Source organism: Lonchura striata, chromosome 37 (assembly GCF_050655825.1).
Source record: "Lonchura striata isolate lonStrDom1 chromosome 37, ASM5065582v1, whole genome shotgun sequence".
In the NCBI taxonomy this organism is placed as follows: Eukaryota; Metazoa; Chordata; class Aves; order Passeriformes; family Estrildidae; genus Lonchura; species Lonchura striata.
Window position 1 is genome coordinate 3,294,009 of NC_140739.1, and position 24,180 is coordinate 3,318,188.

Below are 24,180 nucleotides of genomic sequence, written 5' to 3' on the forward strand. Positions count from 1 at the left end.
CCGCCGCCGGCAGCACCGCCGGCAAGCGGGCGGCCGCTTTGGGGCCGGTTCCTTCGGGGCCCGCAGAGGTCTTCGGTGCTCGGAAGGAGCCTGGGGGGCCGCGGGGGCTCGGTGCCGAGGCGCCCGGGGCCGGCACGAAGCCGCCCGCCCTCGGGCCTCGTTGACACAGAGAGAGAGACAGACACAGGGACACACGCCCGGCTCCTCAGACACCACCGCTCCCCACCGCCCCCGCCGCTCCCGCTCGCACGGCCGCACACTCTCGCATCCCCTCTCTCCCCGCCCCTGCCCCTGCCCCTGCCCCTGCCCCTGCCCCTGCCCCTGCCCCTGCCCCTGCCCCTGCCCCTGCCCCTGCCCCTGCCCCTGCCCCTGCCCTTGTCTGTCGCGGCCCCCGCCCAGCCATGGTTGGGAGCGCCCCGCCCTGCCCCATCAGACTCCCTGGCACCGCCTGCAGACTTTTGCCGCCCCCGCCCGGTCTCTCCTTGGCCAGTTCGCACAGAGGCAGGGGTAGGAGGGTACTGAAAACTTTCTCTTCATGGCCAACATCAAAAAATGTGAATATGATAAATTGAATCAAGCAAAACCCTTCCCTCTGCTCCTTGTGACATCCCAGCAGCATCTGACATGTCCACCATCTACAAGGCATTGCCATAAAGGCAGGATTTTAGACAAAGGCATAAGAAGAGGTGATAGGTAAAACTTACAATAAGATGCTGAGTAAGGAGTTATTTAAACTTCTGAAAAATTGGGAAACTCCCAAAAGCTCAAAGCATGAAGCCATTTAAAGGAGATGCATTGGAATGACCAGAGAACAGCTGCAGGAGGAAATCTGGGAGCAATGGGAAGGACATACATGCAGCTGCTCTAAATGAAGAGATGTCCTTAGATAGGGCCATTTAACCAGGAGTCCTGGAAACACCCAAAGGAAGCGCGTCATGAAATATTATACTGAATGTTGGTGGCAGAGGTAGAGGGGAAGATGAGTATTTCTTCTCCTGCCATCAGTAGAAGAAAGCAGTAGAGCCAGGAAATTGCTGTTCTGGGTGGGAAAACATTACCATTTCTTCAAAGTTCTCCAGTGAGCCAGATAATAAAGATTTGCTTGTATGTTATGGAACAGAGAGATATTGAAACCTGCTCCCCTTTCCATGAACAGGCATGTTCTACTTGTTGGGCCCCAGTACCCTGAGGTGCTGAGCTGGGATTGGCATATCTAAGAGAGGAGCTGAGGTAGAGCAGAGCACCTTGCAGGCTGAGGTGTCTGCTGGAATTGCATGTCCTCCCCATGCCACAGCTTCCCTGCATTTCCCTCCTCCAGCCTCTGTCCCCAGCACAGCCATGGAGGCTCTTTGGCCTCTTGACTTTTCCTGCAGGCATCAAGAGCAGCTGAGCTCTGCCTTTGGCACAGTCAGCCCTGGCCAGCGCAGGCCATGCTCAGCAATTCCTTGTCTGTGCCCGGACTTGCTGCCAGCCCCGGCAGCGGCTGCGGGGCCCCTTTGTGGCCCTGTGCTGGCCCAGCCATGGTGCCACAGCCCCTGTGCAGCCCAGGCCAGGCCAGGAGCATTGGGGCTGGGAACGGCCCCTGTGCCGTGGGGCCCTGGGCAGCCTTGGGGCTCTGTGCCCCATGGCCTCCCTGCTGGGCAGCCTCTGCCAGCTCCTGCAGAGCCCGTGGGGGCTCCTTCTGCTGCCCTGAGCCTGCAGAGCAGGGCAGCGTTGGCTGATGGTCTGAGTCATTCCTAAAGATCCCGTCGGGCTGTCTCAGACACTTGGGGCCAGGGATTCCTTCCAACCTGGGCCACTTTGGGTGGGCACGGGGTGGCCCCAGGACAGGTGGCAGTGTGTGCAAGGCCCTTTGTGACACATACAGCATGGAATGGAGCCGGGTGTCCAAGGGCCCCTGGTGACATGGTGCAGCATGGAACGGATCTAGGTGTCCAAGTGCCCTTGGTGACACGGTGCAGCATGGAACGGATCCAGGTCTCCAAGGGCCCTTTGTGACACGTGCTGACATAGGAGCTGTAAGTGGCAAGAGCACGCCACAGTGCTCGGAGCAGGCGACGGGACAGGACGGGACAGAGCGGTGCCGTGAGGTGCCCCCGCACAGCGCGCTCGTTCCTGCCCTACCCGGAGCTTTTCTGAGGCATTGTTCCTGCAGCTGACCTCGAGGCCAGAGCACAGGACTCGGTGACCTGTGGCGTTCCGAGGCTTCAATTTTGCAGGTGCCTTTGAGGGCACACGGTGGGACTTGGTGACCCAGAATTTTCCAAGGCGTCTCTCTTGAGGGTAGCCAGAAATCCGGTCAGTGACATGAGAGTGCCCAAGCTGACCTGGATGGAGGAAGAAGAAGCTGCTCCAGCACTGCAGACTGAAGAGGTGGTGCCTTTCCATGCAGCGCAGGAGGGTGAGTGGCAGAGCCAGGACGCAGGGCTGGTGCCTTCAGCCAGCTTGGCCCCATCCCACTCCATCCCGTCAAATCCTGTCACATCCCACCCCATCCTGTCCCGTCCCGTCCCATCCCCTGGGGACGTGCCCATGGACTGGACCAAAGAGGGGCCCGGGCAGACACCCCACAGTGGCCGTGCTCCATCCACCTGGGGCATCCTGGGGCTGTCCCTGCCTGGGGAGCGCAGGGCTGGGCTGTGTTCTCCGGCCTCTCCCGCAGACCCTCAGCCCTGGCTGCGCTCGCTCTTTCCCAGATGCAGCCCTGGACCAGACACAAGAGCAGGAACCCGCCCATGGCCGCTTCCACAGAACAGCACAGGTACCTGCAGCCATCCCCACCTGGGCTGGGCCTGCTGTCACTGCTCAGCCCAGCAGCACACCTGCAGCACTCCATGGCTTCTTGCTCTTCTCCTACAGCTCGTTTGCAAATTCATCAAGAGAATTCGGCAGGAAGAGACCAGTGTCATGAGCCCTGGGCTCAGAGCATACTCAGAGCTCCTCGGACATGAGACCAGTGCCGCCCTGCTGGATTTGCTTGTGCAGAGTGGTGTTCCCAGAGCAGAGCAAGTAAGCAGATGTGGCCAGGCTTCAATTGCCCCATGAGTCACATGGCTTCCCAAGCCACTAGTGCTGGCCCCTGTGAGCCTTTGAGGCCATCGCAGTGCGGCGGGAAGGGAAGCACTTCTCTGGGGACCCTGGGAACGCTGATCCCTCTGGCAGCTTTCCAAGTCTCCCTGTGCCTTCTCCAGGTGCCCGGCATGGTGAGATACATCCACCAGTGGCTCATGGCCAATGATTCTGCTGAGCACAGGCTGGACAACGCCCTGCTGTATCTCACAGAAGCGCAGCCAAATGAGGCAGTAATGACACTCCTGCGTGTGGCCCCATCCTGTGACAGGTATGGGGCCCATCTGCCCAGAGGGCTCAGGGCTCACACCAACCCATCGCCCTGTACAGCCTGGGCCAGGTTTCTGACCAACAGAGAGTCCCAGGGCCCTCTGGCTGCTCCCTTTCCAGGCCCTGGCATGTCAGCCCCAAGCCTGCTGCCATGCTCCCTCGTTGTCCCACAGGGGCCTGTCCCCACAGGGCTGGGCTGCCTGGCTGCTGCTGGAGAGGGGCAGTGGGCAAAGGCAGAGCCGGCAGTCAACCCGGGCCTCTAGAGATGCCCAGACCACGGTGCTGTGTCTGAGATGCCCTGAGACAGAGCTCTAACCCCGCAGAGCTGCCATGGCCATGTGGAAGACCATCATGTGCACACCCTGGACTGCAGAGCTGGCACAGCAGATACTACTGGATGTGCTGGGGAGCTGGCCAGAGCACAGCATGAGCACCTGCGATGGGAACAGAATGACTGTCTTTGCCCTGGCTGTGAGTTTCTGCCAGTGGACTTTGCTGGCCCCAAGGCCACCTGTCCAGCAGCTCTCCATCCTCCTTTCCCCACTGCATCTCCCTGCCTCAGGCACTGGCCTGAAAGCTGGCCTAGGGACAGCTGCAGGGCCACCAGGCCCGCTGCTCCCCCTGTGTCTCTCTGGGCCTCTCCCTGCCACGCTCGGGCCCTGTCACACGGACACCTTGGCACTGAACGCTGCCTCGGGGGGCTTCGTCCTTTGCAGGCAACTGTGGTGATATGGAAGATCCTCCAGGAGCGCTGTGTCCCAGATATAGTGGATGAGCATTTCCCGCAGTTATTTGTGCATCTGCTCTTCCAAGTGTTCTTCAGCACCAAAGAGATGCCAGAGGAGGTGGATACCTTCTGGAAGGGATGCCAGGAAGAACATGGCCTTGCCAGCAGCCCCAACAGGTGCTCTATCCCAATCCTTCTGTCCCTGCCACATGGCCAGGGCAGGAGCCAGTGCTCCCAGTGTGACCCGGGCTTTGCTCTGCACTCAGGTTTGCAGTGAGGACCCTGAAGTCCCTGCTGTGCCAAATGGACTATGAGGATGTGGTGTTGTCAATGGAGCGCAAGCGTGGCTGGGACACGCTGCTCTGTGCTGACACCCACATTTATGCCGTGGGTCTGCTGGCCAGGTGAGACCCCCTTCTCCCCATTGCTCCCGGCATTTGTGCTCTGTGTCTGGGATATCCCACTCAGTCCCCATGGCCATGGGCCAGAGGGACGAGGGACAGCCAAGCAGACTGGGAAAGGCTGGGAGAGGAGGGTGCCCAGCAGCAGCCACATCTCAAAGGGCCCAGGTCCCCCTGCAGGGTGGGGGGTAAAGACAAGAACTGCATCAGTCTGTCCTGGGAGGGGCTTCCCCCCCCGACTCAGGGTCTTAGTGTCGTAGGAGCGGGCCCCCGGCCAGTAATTATCACTGACTCCATGTATTTCAGAGGTCCGATCAATAATAATTATTATTAAGAAACCCATTGTTCTTATAGATAGTTATGATATAGGTTGATTTAATGTGTTTTCTAGTCTAAACACTATACCATTAGTTACTTAAGAAAGCACATTTTGGTAGACAAATCTCTGTAACATATTCCGAATGTTCACAATGCCAGGTGCAGCATGTTAAGATAAGAATGTTTTTTCATTCTTTCCTCTGATCTTCTCAGACTTTCTCAGGCGATGCCTGGGAAAGTTGTTTGTTTCTCTCTGAGGCCAGAGAGCTGCTGCCACATCTTAGTGCCATTTTCTGCCTTCCAGGGAGATGGGCAAAGAATCCATCGATGAGTGTAAAAGCATCTTAGACTATCTCCTTCAGTTGCTCCGCAAAGAGATGCCATACTGGCACTTCCCTGCCCTGGCATTCCTTGTGGAGGTGAGTCTGAAGGCCGGCGCTGCCTCCCAGCTCTCTGCCCTCTCGTAGCCGCAGCTGCCTGGGATGGTGCCCACGCCCTGTGCTGCTGCCTGGTCCCCGCCCTGTGCGGTTCTGGGCTCCTGCCGGCCGGGTCCCCTGTCACTGCCCTGTGCCTTTCAGGTCCTGCATTGCCTGGACTTGAGTGCATGCAGTGACAGCATCATGGATCTCTTGTCGAGGCACTTGCTGAGTGAGCACACAGAGATGCGCCGCCAGGTTCTGAGAGCCCTCCTCTTGGTCAGGGATAATCCCTCGCTGGTAAGGAGGGGGCAGCAGCTGAAGCCGTGCAGGCAGCGTGGTGCTGGGGAACGCAGTTGCTGGTCTTCAGGCACTGGGTCAGCCGCTCCCAGCTCTCCTGCCTCCCACTTCAGCTGCCCGAGGGCTGCGGGACAGGCCTTTGGCCTCTAGGCCCTTTGGCAGCAGGGTGGCCTTTCACACACTTTTGTTCCGCACAGGCCAAAAGAATGCGGAGCCTGACCGAAAGCCTCGGGGAGCTCCTGCAGGAAAATGATAGTGATGTGGTCAGGATGAGCATTGTTCTACTTAGTGATTTCTTCTTGGATAATGACACCCCAATACCCAGCCCCATCGCCCTGCAGCTGGCTAAGGTGCTCCTGCCACTCTTTGAACACGTAAGGCTCTGTGCCCTCAGCCACGGCCACTGGCTGCTGCCCAGACACTTGGTGCCCTGTGGAGATGCAGGCCTGCGCCAAGGTGGGCCAGAATCAGCTGATGCCAAGGTCTTGTTTCCTTCCTGTTACACAGGATGACTGGCATGTGCAGTGGATCTCCATGTTTGTATTTCGAGCCTTGCTGTCTACTGTAGTGGAAGAAGAGAAAAAGCTCCTGATGACACAAGTGTGTCACAGCCTGCTGCCACTCTTCTTCCACTGCCATGATGAGAATCAGAGTGTGGCAGAGGTGAGGACTCACGGGCTGCTGCTGTCGCCCTGGGAGGGGGCTTGGCTGCCTCCTGCCCTGGCGCCTGGCAGGCTGCATCCTCCTCCTGGCCCTGGCACAGGGATGCTGATCCTGGGCTGTGGGGCCATTTCCGTGTCTCTACTGCTCTCCAGGCTTCTTGGGAAACCCTGCTTTGTGTGGCCAAATTCCTGAACAGGAGAGATCTTGAAAAACCTGTAAAGAAGGAGAAACTGTGGAGGTTCATTGAGATCCTGGTAAGGAGGGCCGGGAAGCCGCAGCCCCAGCCTGGAGCAGCCCCTGAGCGCGGTGCTCGGTGTGCGGGCTGGCAGCTGTGCCCCTGCCCGCTGCTGCAGCCCGAGGCCGCGCGGGCTCTGCTCCAGGCTCCTGCGGCCCGAGCCGGGTGCCCATGGAGCCCCGGCCCGGGGGGCTGCGGGGCCAACCCTTCCCTCCTGTCGCTCTCTCCAGCTGGCAGAGGACAGCAGCAGCGTGGCCGAGCACCTGCGCCGGGCCCTGCCCTACCTGCAGAGCCCACAGGAGCCCCTGCGAGAGGCGGCCGTCAGGTTCATGGGTGAGCCACGAGCTGGGCCAGGAGGGCGTGTGGGCACAGGGCTGGCGGCGCCGCTGGCAGGGAGCTGTGCCGCTGGGCCTGACAGGCTCTGTGTTCCCAGGGACGGCCGGGCGGTACCTGAGGGGGAGGAAGGAAGAGCTCCATCTCATCTGTGAGGGTGAGTGAGGGCAGCGGGCTGCACGCGAGGGCTGGCGGGGGAGCTGCGAGCCCTGCCCCGGCTGTGGAGGGCTCTGCTCCCTGTGCAGACCAGGGGCAGCGTGGACAGAGCACACAGAGCTTTCAGGGCACCTGGGGGATTCGTGGCTAGCAGCTTTGGGCTGATCCAGCTGGTCCCTGCTCCCTGCTGGCCATAGCCAGAGCCGGCTGGGATGGCCCTGGCACAGGGATCTCCTCGGGTCCCCTCAGATGCGGGAACTGACCATGGCGCTGTTCCTCTCTCTTTCAGCCCTAGAAGACACGGCCAATGACATCAGTGTCGCCGTTGCGAGCCTGGCAGTTCAAACATTGTCTGTCCTCCAGGGAACAGAGAGAGCTCGATATTCCCGCTTCCACAGCCTGCATGATCGGCTCTGCAGGGCATGGAGGAGACGGCCTCGTCTGTCGGGGCTCGGCTGGCTGCGCTGCTGCAGCTCTGCAGAGAGCTGATCCCAGAGGCTCTGTCTGCTGGGGCCACTCGAGCCAGCAGGAATGTTTCGTTTCTTTAGGATTGTTCTTTTCTTCTTTTTGTTTTTCTTTAGCATAGAAATATAGGATGTGTTGTAATAGACAGACTCCCAGGATCTTTCTTTTGCTGCCCAGGCTCTGCAGGGCCTAGGGGAAGAGGGAGAAAAGGGTTCCTGGGCTCAGCAAGCTGCCCAGGCATGCAGGGTTGCAGGGAAAATGGCCAGAAGCCCCTTGGCCTTTGGTGGTTCTGCTGAAGCCTTTGTGCTGCCCACAGAGCAGATGGGCAGGGGCTGGAGCTGTGGGGATCTCTGTGAGAGCGGTGCCTGGAGATGGCCACAAGCCCTGTCCCAGGCAGGAAGCGCCATCCGTGTCCTCCTGCCCGTGTGTTGCTGCCTGGAATGCTGAGGGCTCCCAGGTGCCTCTTGATGGGGCAGGTTGGCCAGGCTGGGGGAGACCCTGAGGGGACGGGGCCACGAAGGGATGAGGGGCTGTGGAAGCCCAGACAGGACAAGGCAGTGGGAAGGCACGGGGGGGACGTGTGAGGGAGTGGGTAACGTTGGCTCGGGGAGGAAAGTGGGTTGGAACCAAAGGCACCACTCACCCTCACAAAAATATCACCAAAAGTCCTCACAAAAATATCATCAAAATCCCATAAAAATCCCCCCCAAAACACCCAAAACCCAACTAAAATCTTCCTAAAAAATCCCCCAAAACTCCCCAAAATCCAATAGAAATCGACTCAAAATCCTCACAAAAAATCCCACCAAAAATACCATAAAATTCCCACAAAAATTCCACTGTAGATTCCTTGAAAATGCCAGAAAAACCACACAAAATCCCAGGTAAATCTCCACAAAAATTCCACCCACAAGCCCACAAAACTCACCCAAAAAAATCCACAAAAAATCACCCCAAGGCTCACAGAAATCCCTCAAAATCCCCATAAAAATCGCCCCCAAAATCCCCTTAAATGCCACACAAAAATCCCACAAAAAGTCCCACTAAATCCCCATGAAAATCCCACAGAATCCACAGAGAAAAATTTGTACAAAAATGCAGCCAAAAATCCCCCAATCACACAAAATCCACACAAAAAATCCCACCAAATCACCCAAAATATCCGACCAAAATTTCCCTAAACCCCCCCAAAATCCACACCAAATACACTCAAAAAATCCGCGCCGAAATCCCACCAAACCGCTCTCAAATTCCCCAAAAAATGCCCCCAAGTCCTATCACATCCCACCCGAAGTGCGAGGAAATCCACCCAAAAAATCCCCACGAAAACTTCCCTCAAAATCCCAGCCAAACCTCCCAGGAGCAGCCCAAGAATCCCGCAGAGATCGCTGCGAGTGCCCGAATCGCCCGGGACAATCGCCGAGCCATCCCCGCCCGGCCCCGCGCTCCGGCCCCGCTCTCTGTGGGGCCGGGGCCTCTCCCCCCTTGGCTCTGCGCTGGTCCCGTTCGCGCTCCGCTCCCGCTCCCGCCCCACCAGCGCTCCCTGCCCTGGGCCGCGCTGGCCGAGCCCGGCCGGGCGCGCTGGATCCGCTGGGACGGCGCATCCCGGCCCCGGCCCCGGCCCCGCGGGGCTCCCGGGGCAGCTCCGGCCGGGATGCGGCACTGCCGCGGGGCTTTGGGCTTTCCCGGCGCTGCCCGGCGGCTCCCGGGGATCTGCGGCTTCCCGAGGGACTCGGGGAGCTTCCAGAGGGGACCTGGGCTGGCTCCGGGGGGATTTGGGATCACTCCGGGGGGAGCTGGGGACGGCTCGGGGGGTTTGGGGTTGTTCCCGAGGATTTTGGGGGCATCTGGAAGAGGCTCCAGAGGGGATCTGGGGCTTTCTGAGGGATCTGGGGGAATTCTGAGGGGATCTGGGAGAGTTTCAAGAGGGATTTTGGGGTCTTCCAAGGGATTTTCAGAAGTTCGGAGGGATTTGGGGATGCTCCAGAATGGATCTGGGGCAGTTCCAGAAGCAATCAGGGACGTTTTTGAGGGATTTTGGCAAGTCCTAGAAGGAATTTGGGGAATTTCAGCAGGATTTTGGGGTAATTCAGAGGAATTGGGGAGGTTCCAGCAGGGATTTGGGGTCATTCCCAGGGGATTGCGGGGTGGATTTCTGGTGAGATTTCAGTTTCTTCCCCAGATTTCAGGCTTTTTCCCAAGATTTCCTGTTTTTTCAAGAATCTGTGGATTTTTCCCTGAATTTGGGTCTCACTGTGGGGTAGAAGTTGAAGGTTTGGGAGATTCAGGGTGAATTCTTGGGGGCTCCTGGACGGATTTTGGGTGGGTTCCCAATTGAATTTTGTGCTTTTGTCCCAGAATTTCAGGATTTTTCCCAAAATTTGGGTATTTGCCTGAAGATTCTGCTATTATCACAGGTTTGTCCCGGAAGGGGAAGCTTTGGCGGGTGGGGGGAGGGGGGGGGGGCGTTAGGGTGGATTTTAGGGATACTGAGGCTGGATTTGGGTTTTTTCCCAAGGATTTTGGAGTTTTTCCCAGAATTTCAGGATTGTTCCCAAAATCCCAGGACTTCTACTCTGATTTGTCTCTTACCATGGGCATTTGGTAGAAGGGGAAGCTTTGGGGCGGTTCCTGGTTTGATTTTGGCGATATTTGAGGCTGCATTTTGAGTTTTTCCCCCAGGAATTCAGGATTTCTCCCAGAATTTCAGGATTTTTTCCCAAAATGTCAGGATTTTCCCAAGGATTTGGGTCTCACCATGGACTTGTCATAGAAGGGGAAGCTTTGGGGGGTTCCTGGTTGGATTTAGGGGTGTTTCCAACTCAATTTCAGGGATTCTTGATGGGATTTTGGGGGGAATCCTGGTTGGGTTTGTTTTTTTTCCTCAGGATTTTGGGTTTTTTCCATGAGAATTCCAGGATTTCACCCAGCATTTCTGTCTTACCATGGGCTTGTCATAGAAAGGGAAGCTTTGGGGTGCTCAGGGTGAATGAATTTGGTGGGATTCCAAGTTGGACTTTGGGGGTATCTGAGGCCAGAGTTTGGCGGTTTTTCCCCAGCATTGCAGTTCTTTCCCCAGTGCCAGAACTCCCCCAGTCGCTGTCTCCCCACGGGTTGGCCGCAGGAGGGGAAGCCCTGCAGGGAGCGCAGGGCGTTGGTGGCGCTGCTCATCTCCCTGAAGGTGAGGAAGGCCTGGCCCCGCAGGCCGAGACTGCGCCGCACCAAAATGTCCAAAATCTGCCCAAACGGCGAGGAAACGGCGCAGAGGGACTTCTCCAGCTCGGGGACACCCAGGGGACAGCCTGAGCCCCTGGGGACAGGCACGGACACTCTCAGAGCCCCCAGGACCCCCCAGCCATCCCCGTCCTCCTTGGTGTCCCGGTTCAGGTGGTTGATGGAGATGCTGGGCTGGGGCCGGGGGTCCTGCACCGCCAGGACCGGGACCCCTCTGTGGGGACAGGGGGGCTTCAGGGGGCGTCTGGGGGGCTGCGACCCCTTCACCCCCTGGCACCCCTTTAGGTGTCCCCAGAGCCCCAAATCCACCCCAGACCCACCTAAAGCCCCCAAATTACCCTCAGATCCCCCCACTTTACCCCAAAATTGACCCCAGAGCCACCTCAGAACCCCCAGATCCCCCCAGTTCCTCTCACAACTCCGCCAAAGTCCCCTCGGACCCCCGCAATTACCCTCAGATCCCCCTAAACCCAACGGAGAACGCTCCAGAAGCTCTCAAGCTCCCCCCAAAGCTCCCTAAAGCCCCCTCATTCCCCCAAACCCAGCAGACACACGCCTATTTCCTGTCAGTTCCCCAGAAATCCCCAATTTCTCCCCGAGCCGCCCCAAACCCCCCGTTCAGTTTCCCCGGCCCCACCTCAGCCCCTCCTCAGCCGCGCTCCCCTGACAATTTCCCGCCTGCACCGCGCGCGCGGGCTCCTCCAGCCAATAGCGGCGCGCCCCGTGCCGAACCAACCAATCAGCGCGCGGCTGCAGCCAATCAGAGGGAGCCGGGAGCGGCGCCCCTCCCCCGGCGGCCCCGCCCCCCGGGCTCGGGCGGGCCCTGCGGGCGGCGCTGCCAGAGCGGGGGAGGCGCTGGGAGAGGCGGGAGCCGCGGGAGCCGCGGGGGCCGCAACGCTGGGGAGGGGGCTCCGCACAGGGGCCGGGGGCTGGGAGGGGCTGGGGGGGCTGGGGAGGGGTCCTGGGGGGATCGGGGGCCTTTGGGGAGGGATCCGGGGGGAGTTTAGGGAGGGCTCTGGGGGGTCCTGGATGGCTCATGGAGGAGTCCTCGGGGGAGTCTGGGCGTCCTGGAGGGCTCTTGGGTGGGGGATCCTGAGGGGTCCTGGAGGTGTCAGGGAGAGTCTGGGGAGGGGTCTTGGAGCATTGTGGGGGGACCTGGGGGGTGGGGATGGGTCCTGAGAGGGGCCTGGAGGGGGGGTCTTGGGAGGGTGTGGGCGGAGTTGGGGGAGCGGTCTGGGGGGTCCTGGTGGCGTCCTAGGAGGTTTTGGAGGTTTTGGGGAGGGGCTTTGGGGGATCTGGAAGGGGCCCAGAGAGGGTCTGGGGGGAGTTAGGGGTTTTTGGGAGAGGTCTAGGAGGGATCTGGGGAGAGGCTGGGGGGTCCAGAGTTGGGTTTGGGGCGGGGTCTGGAGGGTCCTGGAAGGGTCCTGGGTGGGGTCTTGGGAAGGGTCTGGGGGGGTCTCAGGGGGCATTCTGGGCTGGGTGCAATTGGGGTCTGGGGGCTCTCAGGGGGTCCTGGGCCAACTTTGGCGGGGGGCTCTGGGGAAGATTTGGGGTTCCTGGAGGGGGTCCTATGGAGATCTGGGGGTCCCAGGCAGTCCCAGGCCCACCCTGAATGGGGTATGGGGGATTCGGGGGACGGGGGCACAACAGCGGTGATTTTTAGGGGATTTTGGGTGTTTTTAGTGGAATTTTGGGGGCCTTCATGTAGTAAACAGGGCTCATGCCTTTATTAATGTTCAGTTCTTTATTAAAAAGATCAGCTGGGCAGGGAGCTCAAGACGGAGCTTGCCCCCGCTTTTGTAGCTTTTTCCCGGTAGCCAAAGGGTGAGAAGGCTGCAGAGTCACTCCCTGGAGTCTCCGTGGCACACTGGTAGCCGGAGGTGAAGAGGTGTGCAGTCTATGTCTGAAGTCCTGGTAGCTGAAGGGTGAGGGCATGTGCAGAGCCTGCTGCCAAAGTGCAGCAGCAGCTGTCCCCTGTCCTTCCCTCCTGGGAACACCAGGAAGAGTTGTTCCTTTGTTCCTGCTTCCCACAGCCCCGTCCAGTGTGGTCCCCTGCAGGCTATGGTGACAGGTCAGACACAGACCAGGGATGTGGTTCCCTTTTCCCCAAGCAGCGCACCCATCCAGCCCCCTCCACTGTGCCCAGCCTTCCACTTAGGGGTGTTTTCATCCCCAAAACCCCCTCCCGTGATTCCACTGGTCTCTCTATTTTGCATCCCAGTCCTAGAATGGTAGTGTGGGTGGGGGTGTAGGTGATTCCCAGGAGCAATTCGCTAATTAATATTTCAATGTCAGTACTTAGCCCAAACCGAAGTGTCTCAGCAAGGCTGTTTTGTTCATAATAAATCCCTCCACTATTTCTTTGATCGGGCTTAAGCCTGCATCAACTTACAGTCTCTGGCTTTTGAGGGTTAGCTTCTTTGGGTAATTCTCTTAATTCCTAGCAACTAAGTAAGACTTAATAATATTCTAACTAAAACTTTCTTCAGTTGACTTCCTTGGCTAAAGGACACTTATTAAAGAATTACAAAGTGTTTAAACTTTTACTGTGGTACTTTAACTCAGAAACGGTTACTACTACCTTACTGTATATCAGCTTCTAGCAAGTTTTTTTTAAATTAAAGTCTTCGGGTCCCCTAATTACCGTCCATATACAAGAGGAGGTGGGTGACCCTGTTGGGTGTGGTCTGGTGTCTGGGGGTGGCACTGGTCCTTTTACTCTGGTGATATTGATTCAGCCTTTTTCTTGAATACCTGGAAAGGTCCTTCAAATTTGAGGGTTAGTGGAGTGGTGGTGTTCTAGGATTTTATTAACACCCAGTCCTCAGGACTGATGTGGGCATTGGTATCCAGAGGGGAGGTTTTGGGGAGATAGCCCTTCTTTCTGAGGCCTTCTAGGGATTTTCTTATGATTTTTAAATATTTTTGAGTTGCTGCCTCCCCTTTTAAATAATCTGCAGTACTGAAAAGGGTGATTAGAAGAGGGAGTCTAAACATTATTTCATAAGGAGAAGCCCCTATGTCGGACCGAGGTCTTGTTCTGATGCACAAGAGAGTAAGAGGTAAATATTTGAGCTAATTAATTTTTGTCTCTTTAATTAATTTGGTTGTTACATTTTTAAGAGTTCTAGTCATCCTTTCTGCCCTTCTCGAGTTTTGAGGATGCCATGGGGTGTGCAATCTCTACCTTATCTCCAGGGTTTTTGTTACTTGATGCAAAGTTCAAGCGACAAAATGCGGACCTCAGTGCGAGTCAATGTTGTTGACTAGCCCGTATGGAGGTATGATATTTTCTAAGATTATTTTTGCAACTTCTTGTGCGGTTTCCTTTTTGGTAGGGAAAGCCTCTGCCCAGTGAGTGAGATGATCTACGATCACTAGTAAATGTTTGTACCTCTGCACAGAGGGCATTTTACTGAAATCTACTTGTATGTTTTGGAAAGGTCTTAAAGCAAGTTTTCCTCCCCCATGTGCTGTTTTTCTCATTACCTATTGGTCAGTTTTCAGGCAAATCGCACATCCTCTTGTGACTGCCTTTGCCAGGTCATACACTCCAATACATAAATTTTCCCATAAAATGTGGTCGCACAAACCTTGGATTCTCCAGTGGGTCAATTCATGACTTGAACTATTATCTTTTTATCTCGTGGGATGGTCCTTACCCTTAATTGGATTTGCAAGTTGTGAGAACCCTGGGTTTGGTTTGGGGTCTCGAGTGGTGGTAAAGTCTGTCTTCCAACCCGTGCTTCCAAAGAAAAACTCCACAGTCTCTTGTTGTTCGGTCTCAAGACGATTTATTGTTAGTTATGTAACAGATTATGTTCTCGGGCTGCGTCTGTTTGATCAGCGGCCCGGGCAGAGACGCACACACTCCTGACACCCTGACTGTCCGGTGTCTTCTTCTTCTCCCTCCCCGCCCAGGGCTGCTGCTATCTTTTATAAGATATATTACGTATAACATGTTTACAATTATTCCCCAATACCTACTACCTATATTACCAAGTGATTTTCTACTCTAAACCAATCTGCAAATGCCAACATCACCAAGAACATGGAGGTAAGGAAGAAGAAAGAGGAAAGACAGGAACAGCCCACTTTCCTCCATCTTAGAACTTCTGACCCCCATGTACAAAGTAAAAAACCCCTTGTATATATGCTAAAACCCCCCTGTACAATACTAAAAAAATTTCCCCTCTACTTTGTAACTACTTTTACTATACTATCTAACCCTTTATGACTGCTTGTTTCACCTTCAAATTTGGTAATTCATTCCATGGTTCAAACTCGAAATCACAGCTGTTTCCAGCTGCCTGCCGGGGTCTAGAATGCCTCTGACCAAGGCCTGGAACCTTTAAAAATGTCTGAGAGACATTTTGAGTTCCCACATCTCCCCTCCCTGTTTGAACCAAAAACACCTGCTTTGCCACTTTGTTCAAGGCCCTTAGAATACACATGAAAATGCATGGCATAACAAGCAGAAGAACTACAAGCCCTATAAGAATGTAAAATATTATTTTTTAAATTTCTTTCCACACTGGTGAGAGATCAAAAAGGTTAAAGAAATCATCCCACCAGGATCCTGTTACTTTTTTCAACTTGGTGATACTACTTTCTAACTGTTTTATATTTTCATGAATGGTTTTTGAATGATCTGACAAGTTCATTCAGCACATCCCCTCAAATTCTTCACATCCATGCCCATGTGACAGCAACAAATAGTCAATTGCTGCCCTGTTTTGAAGCACTGCCTGTCTTGCACTGCTGATATCTGTTAACATGTCACTCAGTGCAGACGAAATGGCATGACTGTGTTTGCTCAACCAGCAAGCTATGTGGTTCAACTGTGTCAAGGCCACCCCTGATGCTGTTTGGGGCGAGAAAATTGCAACTGCAATTCTCCGAGCCTTGTCCCAGGTATAAACATCATCATCACAATTCGGACTCTATTGATCAAAGGATCTTTTTCTCTTTGCATGTCTGCTCCTTTAAAGTTTTCAAATCAGGTGTTATCAATGACAGCTCCCCAATGCTGCATGGACTGCCCTTGACTTTTGCAGGGATAGCAGGACAAACTCTGTCCCCGCAAATCAGAAACACTCCCTTCGGTAAAGTGGCTGGGTGTTGAAGGGATGATTTGCTCGTCACCTTGGTGTAATTGCACCAGGATGATGCATTTTTATAAAAAGGCTGATTTGGAGTGACATCTATTGTATGATTATCTGTCTTTGCCACTCCCACTGGATTAAATTTGATGCAGTATTTCATTTTTGTTGACCCAAAAATGTCCAACTCTGGGGGTTCCAGGTGAGGCACAGGGAGGTACTGCGTTCAAACATGCCATCCTTCCATAGGATCTGAAAAAGTTTTCAAAACCTTTGGAGGGATATTTTTTGGAATTGGCCACTCCTTCACTGGCACACCTACCAAACATGTTGAAAATGGTTTCCCTGGCTTTGAATGAGTCAGACAAATACTGTCCAGACCCGCTGCCTTTGCCAAAATTTCCCACACATTTTCCCTCAGTTGTTTCATGGGAAAGTCTGTCTCATTGCCCAAAGCAACAGGCAAGAGAATGAGATGCATGAACACTGCCTGTCTAAACTCCATGTCCATGTCCCCAACCTCTGTGAAAATCCCTGCAATACACCAACACTCAAATAACACTTAATTTCCCCAAAAAACCACTAAGTCTCTGGGTAATCAATCGTTGTCTGACGAGACGTCTGCAGCGTCGTTGTCTGCCTCCGTCTGCGTGCTCTCTTCTTTGCTCCTCGGGTCTGCGTCCACCTGTGTCTGCACCCGAAAAGGTTTCACATGCCTCGCCGACACCCACTTCGGTCCTCGCTCTGTGGAAACACAAGAGAAACCCTTGCCCCAAGTTATTAATGTAAATGGACCTTCAATTTGTCCTGATTCTGGATTTCTGATCAAAACCAAAGGATTTTCCCTTAACTTTGCTTGTGCACTGTTTGTAAAATGCCTGACAATTGGTGGTGTGGGCTCTGAGAATGAACCATTTAAAAAAATTCAACACATACAGAGCTTTGTTCAGCCACATATAAGGTGTTGTGCCTGCCTCTCCCCTTTTCTGTTTATCCAAAAGGGATTTCAGGGTGTGATGTGTTCTTTCAATGATTGCTTGACCTGAGGGAGAATAAGGAATACCAAAAGTGTGTTTCACTCCCCATTTTTTCAGAAATTTGTCAAGCACCTTGCCTGTATAAGTTGGACCATTATCTGTTTTTATTTCTTGTGGCACCCCGAGTGATGCAAATGCTTGTAGAAAGTGTCTGCAGGCATGTTCTGCGGTCTCCCCTGTATGTAATGATGCAAAAATCGCCCCTGAAAATGTGTCTACTGAAACATGGATATTTTTGAGCCTCCCAAAGGATGGGTATTTTGTGACATCAGCTTGCCAGAGCTGAAGACTCTGCAATCCCCTTGGATAGACAGCTCCTGTAGATGCAGGAGGCTGCACAAGCTGACAGTCTGGACAAGCACTGATGATCTCCTTTGCCTGACTTTTAGAAAGGCGAAAGGATTCCATCAATGGCTGTGCATTTTGATGGAAAAATGCATGGCTCAATTTTGCCTGCTCAAAAATATCTGGCAATGTCTGAGATATGGTCATTTTGAGCTTGTCTGTGTGAGCATTTCCTTCTGCTAAGAACCCTGGGAGTGATGAATGTGCCCTGATACGTACAACAAAATATTCGTGTTCTCTACCTTCTAGAATTGTCCTCATGCATGACAAATATGAATATAAAATTTCATTGTCAGTGTGTTTCAAAAGTGATTCCTCTAACCGTTTGACCACATTCGCAACATATGCTGAATCTGTGATCAGATTGAGAGGTTCCTGAAACAATTGACAAACCCTGACCACTGCTGCCAATTCCACAATTTGTGGTGAATCCTGTACCATTTTAATGTCTGATTCCCACTCCCCTGTTTTTGGGTTTTGCCATGTAACTACTGATTTGTGTGTTTTTCCCGAACCATCAGTGAACACTGTCACCCCTTCCACTGGTTCCTGGCTTATTTTTGGTTTTTCCCTGAAACTTACTTTTGCATTCAGCATCCTGTGAGCTGGAAAATGAATTGTACAAATTCCCAGATATCCTAACAAAGCAACTACAAAATCCTGTGATTTCTGCATCGCCCATTCAAAATACGCATTTTTCAAAGGAACATGAATAACTGAGAAATCTCTGCCTGACATTGTCAGCAACCTGTTTCTCACCTTGATAATAATCTGTGCTACCATTTCTAGATCTGTGAGAATTGTTTTTGAGGGCCTGTAAGCTAAAAAATCCCACTCTATCAAGAAAAGAGGGTCCACTTGAGACAAATCCCACTGAAAAATCAACCCATATAACTGTGCTGTTTCCCCCAACACTGCTAAATGAAAAGGCAATGATTCTACAAAGCGATGTGCTTGTCTCTGCTGAATCATGTCTGTGATCTTTTCAAGGTTTCTTTTTGCTTCAGGCGTCAGAGTTCTGGGAGATTTGATGTTGTTGTCCCCTCTCAAAAGATCGAGCAATGACGAGATGTCATCATTGGTGATTCCCAGGATCGGTCTCATCCAGTTGATCTCCCCCAAAAGCTGTTACAAGTCCTGGAGATTGGTGACCTTTGTGTTGATTTCCAGTTTCTGTGGCCTTATCGTTTGCTTTGTGATCTTCCATCCCAAGTATTTCCAAGGTGCAATTTCCTGTATTTTTGGTGTACTATTTTCCAGTCCTGCTTTTTGCACCTGCGCAATCACACAGTCACGAACCTCTTGCACCTCCTGTTTTGTTGGTGCTGCAAAGAGCAAATTGTCCATATAATGGATAATATTTTTTTGGATGTTTCTCTCATGCTGGATGCAAAGCTTGGGCCACGTACCATTGGCAAATACTTGGAGAATTTTTGAGCCCCTGAGGAAGAACCGTCCAGTGGTGTCTTTGCAGAGGTTCTTCTCTGTTGATGCTTGGGACAGAAAATGCAAAGCATGGAGCATCATCTGGATGAAGTGGAATGCTGAAAAAATAGGCCTTGAGATCAATGATCACAAGCGACCAGTCCCTCTGGATTATCGAGAGAGATGGAAGCCCAAGCTGCAGTGGCCCCATGTCCTGATGACCTCGTTGATTTTCCTGAGATCATGAAGCACTCTCCAAGACCCTGAAGTTTTCTTGCAAATGACGAACACTGGGGAGTTCCATGGGCTGTCTGTTGGTTTGATGTGTCCCTTCTGCAGCTGTTCCTGGACCAACTTTTTCAATGCACTCAATTTTCTCCACTCCAGGGGCCACTGATCCACCCAAAGAGGACCATTTGTTTTCCAGGTCAGTTTCAGAGTTTGAGTGCCACAGTGACCCCTGTTAAAAATACAATTCTAATTTCAGTCCCCATTGTGCCAAAAGGTCCCTTCCCCATACTGTGATGGGCTTTTGCACGATGAAAGGACGGATAACTGCTGTCTTTTTTCCCGGGCCTGTGACAACAATTGCATTCTCACTCTGCATGCACAGGGAACTCCCCCCTATGCCTGTGAGAGAACCCAAAGCTGCAACCAAGTCCCATTCCCGAGGCCAAAAAATGTATGAAATAACTGTAACATCCACTCCTGTGTCAAGCATCCCTGTAATAGCAATTGTCTTTTTGTTACAAGTCAACTGACAAGTAACGATGGGTCGATCCCGGCTCAAATGTTTCACCCAAGATGCATGCACGTCTGCTTGATCACCAGGAAAAGAGTCCCGTTTGTTGAACACCGGCATGGCTTGCCTTTCTGGATGAGATGGCAGAGCCATAGCTCGAGCAATCAGTGTGTTTTGTGGAATTGTCAGAGGTGGTCGCAAGGCTTTTGCCGTGACCATCAACTCCTCATTATGGTTTGCTGAAATCAAAGATGGATAAACAACAAGTCCAAGGATAGTACTTCTGTCCCTGGCCATTATTAAAAAGTCCTGCCTTTTCCAAGAAGTCCCTGTGACACCTGTAGGTATCACTGCATGGCTATTGTCCAAAAGACACGTCAATTTGGAGGTTGCCAAGACACATTGGAATCCAGGTGGTACCAAGTCTGGGTCGCTGGGGATTTTGGAGATTGCTCTGCTGAGGGGCTCTGTTCATTTCTCCCCGAGGATTGTTCCTGTTGGTTCTGTGTCACCGCCAGGATTTTTGCCTGAGCGCGCTGGCGTTGATTCGCGCTCTTTTTCCTGTTTCCCAGAATCGGAAGAAGTTTCCCATCCACATCTGTCTGTGAGTGACACTCACTTGTGAGATGTTTCCCTCTCCTGCATCGAGGGCAAAGGTCTGGTGGCTTGTTGGTCTTTGCAAGTTGTGGGCAGTTCCTTTTAATATGTCCTTGTGTCCCACACCCAAAGCACCGTCTCTTTGCCTAGAGTTGCCCTTTGTATAATTTGCAAGAACTTCCCTAACACGTTTTTCAATTCGATCCCCCAAGTGTTCCTCCATGATGGAATCAACATGTTGTGGTGTCCCCACCTTGCTGCACGCCTCGATCATGTCTGCCAAGGTGGCCTGGTACGGCATCATGCTGATGATCCGTCTGCACTCCGGATTGGCATTGGAGAACGCAAGGCTTTTGACCAGGTGTGGTTTCGCTTCCTCCTCGCTCACCTGCCGCTCCACTGCCTGAGAAAGACGATCCACGAATGAAGAAAACGGCTCTGAAGGACCCTGTTTGATCTCCGTGTAGATGTTGTCCTGGACCCCCACTGGAGCAATTTGAAGAATTGCCCTCCGTGCTGCCTCTTTGATGTCGCTGAGCACGTGATGCGGGAGCCTCACCGCCTGTTGAGTTGGATCGTCCTCAGGAGGATCACCAGCAAGCTGCACCATGGTGAGGTTTGCATTTGGCCCGCCCTGGTATCTGGCTCTCAGCTCCTCCAGGGATCTCCTCCATGCCTTCTGCCACATGAGAGCTTGGGTGTCTGTAAGAACTGATGTTGCAAGATATTTAAGATCATATGGTGTTAAGTCATACATGCTAAAAATACTTTTTAACATCTGCTTGAAATATGGTGATGACAACCCATTGTCCCGAATGGCCTTAGCTAAATCTTTGATTGCTCCACGGTCCAGGCGTTCCCATCTCGGGTCTTGGCCCTAAGCGTCATAGTTCACGGCCATCATTATATTTCCCGAGCCAACTCTGCTCGAATGTCCTGCCAGTCCAATTTTGCACTCTGCAAAGCTGTAAATTCAGTGGGTACTTGCCTGTAGAGTGGAGTCATCTGTTGTGGCTGCACCTCTGGTGCAGCAGCACTCACCGATACCAACGGCGTCTGCAGCATCTGCGAAGATGAAGGCTGAGAGTCTCTGGAGAAAAGTGAAGCATCTGCTGTGGATAAAAACACACGACTGCCCTGCATTATTTGGAAAATTTTTGGAAGATGAACCAACAGTTCTGGCTCTGACTCCAAGGCTGTGCTTAAATATTGTAAAATAAATTCAACAACCCCCTTTGATATTAAAATTGACTCTCCCGGCCCCGAAATTTTGTCAGACCTTGATTTTGGAATTGTCCAAGCTGGGACACCCTCCGAAGCAGTGATGTGTATCGTTTCATCCCGTTGCTGCGCCTCAGCAGAAGTGTCCTGAGTCCCGCACTGTTCCGGTGTCAGTGGAGGTTCCTGCTGCCGTGCAGATGTGACCTTTTTCACCCTGGAGTTTTTCTTATAAGAAACTGGAAAAAAGTCCTGCAATGTCACAGTCCCACCACTGGGTGGCGCAGTGCCTTGACCGGACAAGTTCTGCGCCGCCTGTTGCAATGTTGTGGTTCCGCCGCTAGATGGCGCTGCCGCCTGACCAGCTGAGGTGGGAACCGCACTCTGCTCTTCAATCTGCACTTCCGATAAACATTTGAGCATTTCTTCGGACAATTGATTTACATTTGCAAATCCCGCAATATTCCTGATAAACCTTTGAGCATTTCTCCTAACAACTGATTCACGTTTGCGATCCCTGCAATCGGAGAAACTGACTCTTGTTGCAATAATTGTTTTAATTTGGCCATGTCTGAAGCTGACAGGGATTAGCCCTGGGTTTGGGCTAGCTGTTGCCATGGGAATGATGACGGAACCGTGCCCTGAGGAATATTTACATCCTGGCCACGCCCCGTCCGTGCCTGCATCATCACGGGGGAGTGAACGCTTCTGCTCCAACCCCGGCTATGCTTCGGCCTCGCTCTGCCCCACAACGCCTCTGATTCAGAGCCACTGTCATACCCCTGAGACTGACATAACCACTCTCCTGTTCCCATTCCGGCTTTGGCATCGCCCCAGGAAATGAAGGGTTGAGCCTGGAGCAGACAGTGTCTGTGATGAGCTCCAGAGGAGCTGAGCCCAGGGGCTGCTGGCCAAGGCCCAGGCCCAGTGAGCATTTCTCAGCTGGCAGGGCGGCCTGAGAAGGGGAAAGGGGAATGCACCAGACCAGGAACCATGGAACCAAGGGACTATTGTTACACTGTGGGGCCATGTGAGAAGAAGTGACCATTGGGACACTGTGGGGCCTTGTGAGACCAAGGGACCATTGGGACACTGTGGGACCATGTGAGATCAAGAGACCATTGGGATACTGTGAGTCCTCATGGATTCATGGACACCACTGTGACATTGCTGGGCCTCATGGAAGCAAGGGGACCCTGGTGACGCCGTGTGCCTCAGTGGAATGTAGGCATCATTGTGACACTGTGAGGCCCCATCCAGCCAAGGCTCCATTGGGACACTGCGAGACCCCACGGAAACAAAGCTCCAGGGTAACACAGAGAGGCTGCCTGTAATCAGTGCTCCATTGTGACCCTGTGCAGCCAAAGGAGAGCATTGTGACACTGCAAAGCCCCATGGTCCTTTGGTCCAAAGGTCCATTGTGACATTGCAGGACTCATGGAACAGAGGAGTCACATGACACTGTGGGGCCTGTGGAACCATGGAGAACATTGTGACACTGCAAGGCCTCAAGGAATCATTAGGACTGTTATATGTCTATAGGATAATTCGTGCAAATAAAATTGTCGTCTATTTTATAGTTATGTGCTGTTAAATTATACTCTTATAAGAAGTTTTTAAATCGCACAAGCCAGCAACAGCGACTGCAACACCATGTCAAAGCCACCTGGACGAGAGAGGGAGGACTTTATTTACAAGCGAACGAAAGTGGCCAGCCCAGAGAGGGATCATGCATCAAGGTTGTCCGAGAAACACCCGGACGATAAATACACGATAAATATCCGAGACCGAGATAGTCAGAGCCATCAGGGAGGTACATCTCAAATCCGAATTCCGGGACTGCAAACACAGGTGTTCATCACTCTCCGGACACGTATTGTTCAACTTGCCACAGAGAAAAGAACTCCACATGAATACATGCACTTTGAAAAGGAAGAAAGGGGACTCTGGCTCAGGCAAGGAAAATCGTATAAAAATGGGTCAGACAGGATGGTCGGTGTGAAGCATAGAGGACCCTCTGCTGCAGCTGTCAAACCTGTGTCTCACCCGGTGGCAATCCCGGGCTCCACATTGAACTTTTTTTATAGTGGCTTTTTTTTCATTTTTCTCAAAGTTTATATTTGGTACACTTAATAACTTTTATTAAATTAAAAATTAATAACTTGGATCCTTGCATTTCTAAGATGTTTATCACATTCGGTTTCTCATGATAAGCCTATCTACTTCTGCTAATTCTGAGATGGGGAAAATGAACTGTCATGATTCCCGCTTGCACTAAAGGATTGTGACACGGGCTGACTTTGTGATGCCAGAGTCTTCTGTGCCATCACAGCGCAACTGTATGACATCCCAGAGTGCTAGAGCAGCACTGGCTCTGTGACATCACAAGGGGGATTTGTGAGATCTCAGGGTGGGCTGTGACATCCCAGGAGGCAGTGTGACATCTCAGGGGCTCTGTGACCTTACTGGGGAGGTCACTTCAAGCCAGCTCCCACTCACAGTTCCTCCCAGAGAAGTCCAAAGCTGCTCGTGCCCGGTGGCATCCCGTGTCCCTCTGGGTCCCCCTGCCCCTGGCGCTGCAGCCTCCCGCTGAGGATGTTCGAGGAGATCAAGCCCAGAGCCTGACACGGGGACAGGGGCTCAGGGCCGTCACAGTTGGAACAGGGAGACAGGGACCCCCTAGCAGCATCCCTGTGCCCCCAGGGCCAGAGCTTGGCCAGGGCTCCTTCACCCTCTTATGAAGGAGGGCTTGAGAGCACTTTAAAAATCCCCAGCAGGGGAGTAGCATAAAACAGCTTTAATATTAAGTGACAGCACCACAGAGTTCCTTGGCAAGAGTCACTCTGCTCCTGACTGGACACTTCAGGCACACCAAGGAAACAAAGCAACAACAAAACCAAACAAAATCCAGGCAATGAAACCAAAAAGGAGTCAAGAACTGTCCCGGTGTCTGTGTTTCTCTGTGTGTTTTTGTGTGTGTGTGTGTGTGTGTGTGTGTGTGTGTGTGTGTGTGTGTGTGTGTGTGTGACGAAAGGACAGTGAGGGCAAGGATAAAAGGAATACAGCCTAAAAGCTAAACAGAGCTGTGGAATAACACTTAACAATATTCAACTTTGCTTATAACTTC